Below are 10,680 nucleotides of genomic sequence, written 5' to 3'. Positions count from 1 at the left end.
TCAGATGAATTACATAATGTTAAATCGTCATCATTAATTAAGTTTACAGACCTAGACAAGAGGCTACTAATGCCTGATGGTTATTTTAGCATTTCATCATATATATATAAAATAACACACACAGGCATTTGATGCCTGCAGAAACCTCTTGATATCAAATACATTTCTGAAAAGGCTGCATTTATTCATTTTCCCTTCTCCTCTCCCTCCCACCCCACAAAAAAACACCTCTTTTAATTTATGATGGACAAAGAACTCCAAAAAACAAGAGCGGACCATGCGCAAAAAATTACGCACGCCGTGGCAACCTTCTAATTTTGTGAGAAGAGAGCATATATGTATGTTACCATGGCTTTTTCCCCCCTTTTTTTCATTTCACTACTTGGGAGAACCAGTGCTCTTGAATTGCTCTCTCTCTCACTCTCTCTCTTTAACCCGAAATAATAAAGCGAGGGGCGGAAAGAAAAAGAATCCAACGGCAACTCCACCCGACGCCGCTAGAGTTCTCCTTCTCCCAAAGATCCACGGCTTCGTTCTTTTAAACCCTGTTTACCCCCAGAAAGCTGGAAGTGTGGACAGACAGGGAGAGAAGAGAGAGAGAAAAATTCAGACACAATAAAACTCCGATGGGGGGAAGAAATATGTAGGAGGAGGAGGAAGGAGGCAGCAGCCTTGGGGGGAGAGAGGATTGAAAAGTTTCGCCTGGGTTAACTTCTCCTCTTCTTCTCCTTCCTCTCCTTTTGCAGCCACAGAAAGAGCAGCAGCCCAGAGCACAAGGTGAGAGAGACGCTCTTCGGTCTGGGGAGGAGGAGGAGGAGAGCAAAGGGGGGCGATTGGGGGGGGGGAGAGAGAAAGAGAGGCACGACTTTGAAAATTTACAGCCCTGTGGGAGAGATTAGGATGTGCGCCTTTCTGGGAGAGATTAGGGTGGGTGGCTGGGTTAGGGAGGCGAGGGGAAGGCGGCGTCTCCGGCGTCTTTTTTCTTTTTAAATATATGATGGAGGATTATAAACATGGCGCCTTAAAAAAAAAAAAGAGGAGAGAGAGAACGAGAGAGAAAGAAACCTCTACAAAATCATGTACACACCCTAGCCCACAAGAGGAAAGGGTTTTGCTTTCTTTATTTTTTTTGTAATGGGAGGAGGTTGAGCCTGCATGATAACATGCCCCTTTCTGTATGTATATGTGTGCAATGCACAGATGGAGATACATGTAGCACATATAAGGTCTCAAATGCGTGTGCGTGGAGATCGCGAATGCAAATAATAATAATAATAATTGGTGGCGCCCACTGGTTTTGTATTTTTCGTCTTCTTCCCTGAATCGTGTTTGGTGTTTTTTGTCGTGCAAAACAAGAATACGGGGCGGGAATGCATTGGTCGCCGATTTTATCATCCATAACAATTCTCTCTACCCCCCACCCCAACACACCCTGTTGGTCTTAACGATTTTTAAGAGGATGGGGGGTTTCTAGCCGGTATTAAAAGTTGTATCTGCTGTACCTGCGGGTAAGGTTGGGGAAGGGGCTTCGCGGGGCAGAGGCGGAGAGTCTGGGAGAGGAAAAAAGGTGTGCGCGCGTGTTAGACAAGCGGGGAGCGGCGGCGAGGGTGGTGGTGGTGGGAATCACTTTCCGGTTGCGGCCTGCCCAGAAACGTGGAGCCGGGGCCTCGAGTGGCTGGGGACGCCGGGCAAGGCGCAACCCTCCCCGGCCTCAACCTTTCTCCCCTTCCCCTCTCGTGCGCGGTTGGGCCTCCCAGACGGAAGACGCCTGTTTGCTTCCCTGCGCGTCCCTCCCTCCTCTCCCATCTCGCGTATTCGTCTCGCTGTGGCTGCTTTTGGAGGCAGGTTTGGAGGCTGGGTGGGGTAGGAAGAAGAAGGGGAAGCTCCCCATAGGGAAAGTAAAGGTGGGAGGAGACGGGGCTGCTTGAAAGCCCTCCTGCCCCACAGCACCGGGAAAGGGTGGAGGCGTCTACCCACGCCCACTTCCCCCCCAAAAAGAAAGAAAGGTGAGGGGAGAGGGTGGGTTTGGTCTCTCTGCCTGGCCCTCCTTGGTGAGGAATAATAGGGCAGGTTTTACCCTTCAAACAGGAAAAGGGTGGGAAGGTTATGTTCATTGTTATTGGGAGTGGACACGGCATAAGAATAGCCGGCCCCCTCCCCCCAAAAAGACCTTCCCCATGTGGGATAAGGCAGTGCATGAGGGTTATTTTGGGTGAAACTCACTCCCCATTTAGGAAAGGTTGATGCAGGAATGCCCTGCGTTGTCAGGCCTACAGGATGTGAGTGTTTGTCAAGAAGAGAGGGAGATAAATGCACACTTGATTTCCCTCCCCAAAAGGTTTTTTTATTATTAAAAAACAACAACAACAATAACAATAACATAAAGATTAATCGAAACAAAATAGGAAATTCTTTCCAGTAGCACCTTAGAGACCAACTGAGTTTGTTCTTGGTATGAGCTTTCGTGTGCATGGACACTTCTTCAGATAAAGATTAATGGCAGTGCTGTTTTTCTAGAAAACAAGGTGCTGGAACTCGCTATGAACACCTCCCTTGTTCTCTTAGATTGGCAATGGTGCCATAACTGAGTTGAAAAAAACCCCTGGTTAATGGGTACATATTAAGGAGAACATAATGTTCATAAGTTATGACTTCTTAAGGCTGCTGGTGTCCTTGCTGCAAGGGTTGTGATGGAGTGTTAGAAGCTCAAATGGGGATTTCCCTCACCCTTTCAATCAAGTTTTGATGGATTCTGAACTGAGTTGTTTAACTGGTTGTTTTATATTAACATGGTGTACATCCCGTTTAATGGATGAAGGATTGTTTCTAATCGGCTGGAGTTCTTCACTGCTTTTTATTCTAAATTAATGTAGTATAGGTCTTCTTTCTTCAAGGCTGCTGGTATGTGTAACTCGGTGGCTGGGGTTTGCCCCTGTTGCACAAAACATAAGCATGCAAAGGCTTCCCCAATATGTTGCAAGGATAAGGTTGTGCCATCAGCACAGGAAGGGGGAATTTTAGACTGGGGTGAAATGTGGCCCTCCAGGCCTCTCTGTCAGGCCCTCAGGACTCTCCCTAGCCAAACCTCTCAACAACCTTGCTCTGCCTGCCTAGAATGTGTCCTTGAACTTTAATAATGCTTGCCCAGTTGGAGGCTAAAGAGGGGTGTGTGTGAGCATTTGTAGAAAGAAGCATACTGTGTACAAGGCAACATTGAATAGTCAGTGGCCCCAGCCAGCATTTGCATGTGGCCCCCCCCAGGTGGTTACCTAGAAGGGAATGCGGACTTTGGGTTGAAAAAGGATCCCCACCCCATTCTAACAGTTGAGTAGTTATGCTGGCATGCTGTTGTATCATGTTATGCTCTCTCAGTGCTCCTCTAAAGTAAATAATGGCCTAATGCATCTAAATGTTTAATGAGATGGTAAATATATTTATTACTTTTTTATTCCATCTTTGCTTTGTGTAGCCATAGGTGGCATACATGGAGTTTCCAGGTAGTTGATCAAATCTGGGCCTGTTTAGTTTCAACAGCACTGCTTCAAAATGTGCCTTCAAGAGCTCTGGTGTCTTGTTTTGTTTTCTCTGTGGGTTTGTGAAGCCCTCACACATTTCCCTCCAGAGACATTCTTTTCTCTAGCCCTCTCCTACAACTAATTATGTTTCCCCTGATGAGGCTTTTCCTACTATAACATCTTCATAGTGTAGCTTGAGTAGAAAGGTAAAAACTAAAAACATACTGAAAGAAATCCGTTAGATGTTTTAATCCCAAATCTTTGTTGTTGTTGTTGTTCAGTCGTTCAGTCGTGTCCGACTCTTCGTGACCCCATGGACCAGAGTACGCCAGGCACGCCTATCCTTCACTGCCTCTCGCAGTTTGGCCAAACTCATGTTAGTAGCTTCAAGAACACTGTCCAACCATCTCATCCTCTGTCGTCCCCTTCTCCTTGTGCCCTCCATCTTTCCCAACATCAGGGTCTTTTCTAGGGATTCTTCTCTTCTCATGAGGTGGCCAAAGTACTGGAGCCTCAACTTCAGGATCTGTCCTTCTAGTGAGTACTCAGGGCTGATTTCTTTGAGAATGGATAGGTTTGATCTTCTTGCAGTCCACGGGACTCTCAAGAGTCTCCTCCAGCACCATAATTCAAAAGCATCAATCCCAAATCTTACATTCCACCAATGAAATGCCACATTGTAAAAAGCCACTCTGTGTAACCCCCCCTCCGAAACCTAAATTTATGTCAGTCATGAATCATAACAAAACATTGAGGAAATTGGTCCTGCTGCATCTTTAAGCATTGAAAGTATATATTGTTTTAAAAAAAGATTTCTATACATTAAATATAGATCCCACCCACCCATTCTAATTGTATTTCCAAAATAATGAATCATGCATATTCTGCTGCCACAGCAGTATAAGAATCTGGATCAGGAGATTGCTTCTATTACATGAAAACCTAATTAATTTTGTTTCGCCCATTGCTCAAATTCCAGCATTTAAATTCCCATAATATTTCTTATTTTAAACTGTTCCATAAACAAGTAATGAATAGGGTGGAATTTGCACCCCAGAAATACAGCAGGTTCTGTTGCATTATCATATCAAAATATGATGTGGAGTTTCATTGTATTCTGTGGTGCCTTTATATGCTGGGGTCCTATGAAGCATGAACATATATGTGACATCCCTTACTTTAGGATGCATCTCATATTGCAGGGCATCTGACAGCATTGAGAGAATTTAGCAATTTCAGCCAGAACCTGACTTCATTACTCCACCATCAGCACAGGATAACATATTTGTACTTTGTGTTACTTAATCCGGTATAATTGATTCACCACACTTCCTTCCATTCACTAATACAGAAAATGTAGATCACCCATAAGCCTTATTGGAAAGGTGTAAATATTTTTAAGGGGTCTCTCACTGCCAACTTTTGTGCTGTTTGTATTAATGCTAATCAGCCCTGCCTCCAAATTGTGCTCTGTGAAGAGTTTGTTGTTTGACGCTGTGAAGAGTTTGTTGTTTGACGTGGTTGGCACTGTGGTCTAAACCACAGAGTCTAGGGGTTGCCGATCAGAAGGTTGGCGGTTTGAATCCTCACGACGGGGTGAGCTCCCATTGTTCGGTCCCAGCTCCTGCCCACCTAGCAGTTCGAAAGTATGTCAAAGTGCATGTAGATAAATAGGTACCACTCCGGCGGGAAGGTAAATGGCGTTTCCGTGTGCTGCTCTGGTTCGCCAGAAGCGACTTAGTCATGATGGCCACATGACCCGGAAAAACTCTCTGCGGACAAACGTCGGCTTCTTCGGCCAGGAAAGCGAGATGAGCGCCGCAACCCCAGAGTTGTCCGCGACTGGACCTAATGGTCAGGGGTACCTTTATACCTAGTTTGGGGATGTTAATCCTAATAATTCTCTAATTCCTAATTTCTATGGAGAACTCAAATTTTATTCAGGTAGGGAATTTTAGGGATTTCCTTTTATATTGCCATTTCAAATGATGTACATATAAACAACGATAACCAGGCACCTACAGGCCTCGATCTTTTTGTCTGGTTGCACACTACTATTCAGAAGCAGATTACTTTCTCTTTCTTTATGAGGAATGTCACATAAATGGCAGAAGATTTGACAGCCTTGGTTTTAGAGTTTGGTCTGTTTCTAAAATCACTTGGACAGCACAAGCCTTGGTAGGACACTGAGCTGCAAATTTTATATTATACTTTTCCATGTGCAAAATCCTTTACTATCCTTAACCTCATTTACAATCACAGTAATCCTGGGACCTAGGTTAGACTGAGAGGTGACAGAGAAAACCACCTATTGACTTTCGTGGTTGGAGCAGGAATTTGGAGTGCGATTCGGTTTTTGGTCAGCGCCCCACGGCAACTCGCAACAACCTGCTTTTAGATAACATTTTTACAACGTGGCATAATGCAAGTGTTCTGTAGAACATAAAAAAAACCCTGAGTGGTAGGCTTCCGTAATCAGGAACAAAGTGTTGCATCACTGTCTGTTTTATTGTGTTTTAAATATATTGTGAGCTGCCTTGAGGACTTTGGTTGGTAGGAGGGGCATAAATAGTCCTAAATAAACAAATAAAAGTGAAGGGGAGAGAAGATTCTTCTGAAGGAGAGTCAACGTTATTTTTCAGAACGCAACAGAAATTTGGGAGGGCAGGAGCATTAGAATGGAAAACTTGGAAGTCCGTCTTGTTCAGCCTGGGAAATAGGCGAGATGCCAACTAAGACAGTTAGAGAGGTAGAAGTGCCCCTGGCCCAGATGTTATTTACGCAGAAGGTTCCAGGTAAAATTTTGGCATTTCCATTTAAAAACGACCTTAGAGAGCTGCTACTGTGTCTAGGAATACAACCCTTATTTCTATATTGTCTAACACTGAGAGTAACATCTATGAGCAGTTACATCTTTGTAAGGATTTTGTTAGAAGTCTCCTCGTTCACCCTTAGTAAGTAAGCTAAAGTGGGGCTATACTTATGCTGGGCTTGGGGTATAAGCATTTTGAATTGTTAGTTCCAAATGTTAGGCGTTCCTTTATTCAGCCGTAACATATATAATAGCTGTGTCAGTATGCTAGGTGTGGGGTTATATGGGGGCGGCTTTACAGCAGAAGATTAAATCAGAACTCTCAAAAGAATTCTGGGCACAAGCCAATTTTATATTAGTGTAAGGAATGCACTAGAATAAGATTAAACCAGATTAATGTTCGCAAATGGATGATAACCAAAAGCATGGAAATGAGTGAAGGTTGGAGCGGAATGAAATTGGACCAGGCTATGTGTAAATGGTTATACGTAAGGTGCTTATGGAGAAATCAGTAATGCAGTATTTCATTGTATTTTTCTGGCGCAGTTTTGTTAGCAAAACAAAGCAGCACGCCCTTTCCGGCACTAGGGTCTTGGAAAAGCTTTCTTGTTTAAGAACAACAGAATTGCTTGATTATGGGTCTTCCATAAATCAGTTGTTTTGCAGAAGTAGAAATGGCACTCGCTTAAGAAACACTAATTGAGTAAATTGCATTAAAATATAGAAACTGCCAGTATATCAGATATTGATGTGTTATGGTGTTGGGCAATTTTAGTTTGCATTCTAGGTTAATCATCCTGCAGGTCAGATAGCAAGGCAGAAGAGAGGGAGATGTTTTCACTTCTAAGAAATCTTCTTTTGTTGAATTTTAAGCATTGTTCGATTTGCTTTTAAGAATAATTGAGACAAGTACCGTAGGTCTGAGGGCAACAAAAGTCAGCTAGTAGTTAGTTCATTTTTCATTAATCACAAAATTTGGAGCATATACTGGTGTTTTAAGAGAATGCAAAAAAAAAAAATCTGTCTCTTTTATATGAGTTTAACATACAGTCAGAATTGTCAATTGTATAGACTTCCATTTTATGCATGTATTGAGAGCTAAATAAATATTTGTTAATTTTCCTGGAAATGTTTATGGAGGACCTTACGGTTTACAAAGTCAGAACGCTGCATAATATTTCACTCTTTAGGACATTCTGTTTCCATTTGATCTATTACTTTATTACAATTTTGGTTGCTCTATGAATAAACGCTCATCTCTTATCCTTATTGGTATGTGTTGGATTTCTTAGGATTTATTTGTAAGTAATTATTCAGTGTGTCATTATTATATTGGAAGCTAATTGCCTACTGCCATGGTGGCTTGTTACAAAATATGCAGCATCCCTCCAATTAATGGCTATTTTAATTTTTTTAAAAACCATCAACAAGTGGTTTAAACTTACCACAAATTAAACATGAACACTATAGAACAACCATGACACTTGATTGGAAATAATCATAGTTGTTTGTACCACAAATGTAATTTGTACTGTAGCATAATGCTCCATAAACCCTTATCCATTGTTCATGTTAATTTGGTGCCTTCACATTTCTATAATTTTATGAATGCTTGGAACGGCTGCTAGTTTCATTCTTTAATAATTAGCATAGTTTCATATTATTATTAATTTTATTTAGTGATACAGGTTCCATGCTTGAAGCTATGCAAGTGTAAATCAGTGCACGGATGGGAGACTGCAGGGAAACTTTGTGTACACCACCTTGAGTTCTTTGGAAGTCAGTGGGATAGAAATGAAATACGTAAAATAAACGTTGGAATTCTGCAAACTGTTTATCAGTGTAAAAGTACATGAGAAGGAAGGCAGAACTCTGAGAGTAAACACTTCCCTCCAAAAGAGCCATAGAGCTCCTGGAAGCTGGGAAGGTGACATATATGCGGATGCCATGGTATAATGGCACTTGTACCGGTACTTAATGTATATCTGTAAGGTTCTGGATAAAGATATTTTTCAAGGGGTGTCAGCTTTCTATTCTATAGATTCTATTGTAAACCCTACGTGATATATCTATCTATCTATATCTATATCTTCTATCTCGCTAGAGGAAAGTCTGTGCCATGGCATTCTGCTCCCTCAAATCCTGAAAATGTATTAAAACTGTCACTGAATAAATACCCCACCAAACAAAAATCCTTAATATGCACTCATCTCACATGTCTCTTATTCCTTCTTCGTTTATCCATGCAAGTATTACCTCTCAGCTCAGCCTTGCTCTTGCCTACTTAGGATGTGCATAATTTCACGTGAAATTAAGAAGAACAAATTCCTCTGAGATTGTAAAAATCCATTCTTTTCAAAGCACTGCCTTTACAATGTGCAATAATACCACCACTACTATCTATCTATCTATCTATCTATCTATCTATCTATCCTATCTATCTGTGGTGCTACACAAGTTATTTGACAAGTAGTCCTGGGAAATTGTTCAGCTGAGGGATACCACCCATAAGCGACAATATGCAGCTAAATGCACAGTTGCTTGATGGTGGTACTAAGTAGGGAAATATATTGATGCCAGTTTATTCCCTCTTTTCCAGGACATGGTTAATATTTATTTATTACATTTATACATCACTTTTATTCCATCATGGAACTCATAGGGCTCCCATGGCCAGACCAAGACCTGCAGAGCTTCTGTTGCTTCGATGCCTCATCTGCTTTCGGACCATTCCCTGGAACTAAGGATGAGCAAGGAATATCAGTACTTCAGTGTTCCAGTGACAGATATATTGGTGGTGGGGATCTTGTGTTTCATGTTGGCTACCATCTTGATGAGAGGGTTGTAACAGGTTCCAGGAACTCTGTTTCAACTTTATCTTTCCCATAGGTTTGAGAACTTTGGCTTGTTTTGTGTCTCCAAGCCTTCTTTATGTGGATGTGTGTGTCCCTGTCTCTTGAAAAATATTTGCTTGCTGTACTACACCTTTTCTTCCTTCCATTCAGCAGAGGAGAAGGGAAAGAGACAGGGAGTTGTGTGTATTCTCACTTATTTATTAGATTTATATACCACCTTTCATCTGAAGATCAGAGCGGTTCACTAGATAAAAATACAGGATAAAAGCACAAAATAGATAGTTAAAAACAAAACATTGACACAAAAAACCCCATAGTTAGTGTTTGCTACAGTTAAGCATCATGTGTTCGATGACAATGAATGCAACAGCATGCCCAAATGTATGTATAAAGTTGTCCAATAGGCAAGTCTATTAGCCCCAAGCATCTTAGAACCAGAATGAGACAGAAGCAACTGCAAGGCCAACACTGTGCCCTCTCTGACAGTGCAGAAGGTTTTGTTTCCTCCTTGTTTCCATCAGCCATTTTGACCTTTACACTTGCCTTTCAGCAGAGAGATGCTTAATTGATATAACTGACAGCTTTAAAAATTGGCATATTGTTCTGCATTGAGCACTGAATAGGTCCAGGTGGTAGTTGCGGTGGCCTCTGTTGAGACGAGTTTAATTTTCAGTTCAGTATGTAATTGATACATCAGATTTCAAAATGGTTCCAGTCATAGTGGTTTACATGTGTAAGCACTCGGGAGATAAGGCAGTGTGGTAGGTGGAGCTAAGCTGAAAAAAAGCAATTGCTTGACCAGCCCTAGAAAAACACAATTTGAGATTGCAAGGAGGAAGGAACGACAGAGGTAAGCATAGAGCCAGTGTGGTGTAGCGGTTAAGAGCGGTAGACTCGTAATCTGGGGAACTGGGTTCGCGTCTCCGCTCCTCCACATGCAGCTGCTGGGTGACCTTGGGCTAGTCACACTTCTTTGAAGTCTCTCAGCCTCACTCACCTCACAGAGTGTTTGTTGTGGGGGAGGAAGGGAAAGGAGAATGTTAGCTGCTTTGAGACTCCTTTGGGTAGTGATAAAGCGGGATATGAAATCCAAACTCTTCTTCTTATATTTATGCTATGTAAACAGCATTGGTGTAGCCTTGAAAATCATTTAGGGGGTAAGTCATCCAGTGTCCTGTTTCATTCACCTGTCCCACTTTGACTGGCAAAGTACTGGTTCTTTGAGACAGGAAGAGAGATGGTGCCTTGGATAGATGCTGACCGTGCTGTTTTCATGCTTGGGAAGAGGTGGGCAGGCAGAAGGGTCTGTGGGATAAGGGGTAGAAAAAGCAAAGACATGGAAAAGTAGGATGCAGGCATTTGAGAAGGCAGTAGCTGATGAGGGTGGGAGACATAGGAAATGAGAGCTGGGGCTTGAAAGTTGACAACATGTAGCTGTCTAAAGGAAGAGTAGATGCATTGAAGAAGTGTGAGAGGGGAAGGAAAACAGAGACAACAG

The 10,680-nt window shown here is 42.3% G+C and overlaps 1 protein-coding gene across 10 annotated transcripts in view; it reads left to right on the top strand.

The window, feature by feature from the left end:
• Nucleotides 1-530: 530 nt before the first annotated feature.
• ZMYND11 (zinc finger MYND-type containing 11) overlaps nt 531-10,680 on the top strand; it is a 104,053-nt gene continuing 93,903 nt past the window's right edge. For 5 of the 10 annotated variants that reach the window (XM_033166206.1, XM_033166205.1, XM_033166202.1 and 2 more), the window contains exon 1: nt 532-777. The gene's annotated coding sequence lies outside the window, so the exon portion shown is untranslated. Of the gene's footprint in view, nt 778-10,680 lie in introns of all 10 variants that reach the window. The other 5 variants (XM_033166199.1, XM_033166200.1, XM_033166204.1 and 2 more) reach the window with 2 other exon arrangements.

The sequence above is a fragment of the Lacerta agilis genome, chromosome 12, assembly GCF_009819535.1.
Source record: "Lacerta agilis isolate rLacAgi1 chromosome 12, rLacAgi1.pri, whole genome shotgun sequence".
NCBI classification, from domain to species: Eukaryota; Metazoa; Chordata; class Lepidosauria; order Squamata; family Lacertidae; genus Lacerta; species Lacerta agilis.
This window is presented reverse-complemented; position numbering and strand designations above follow the sequence as displayed.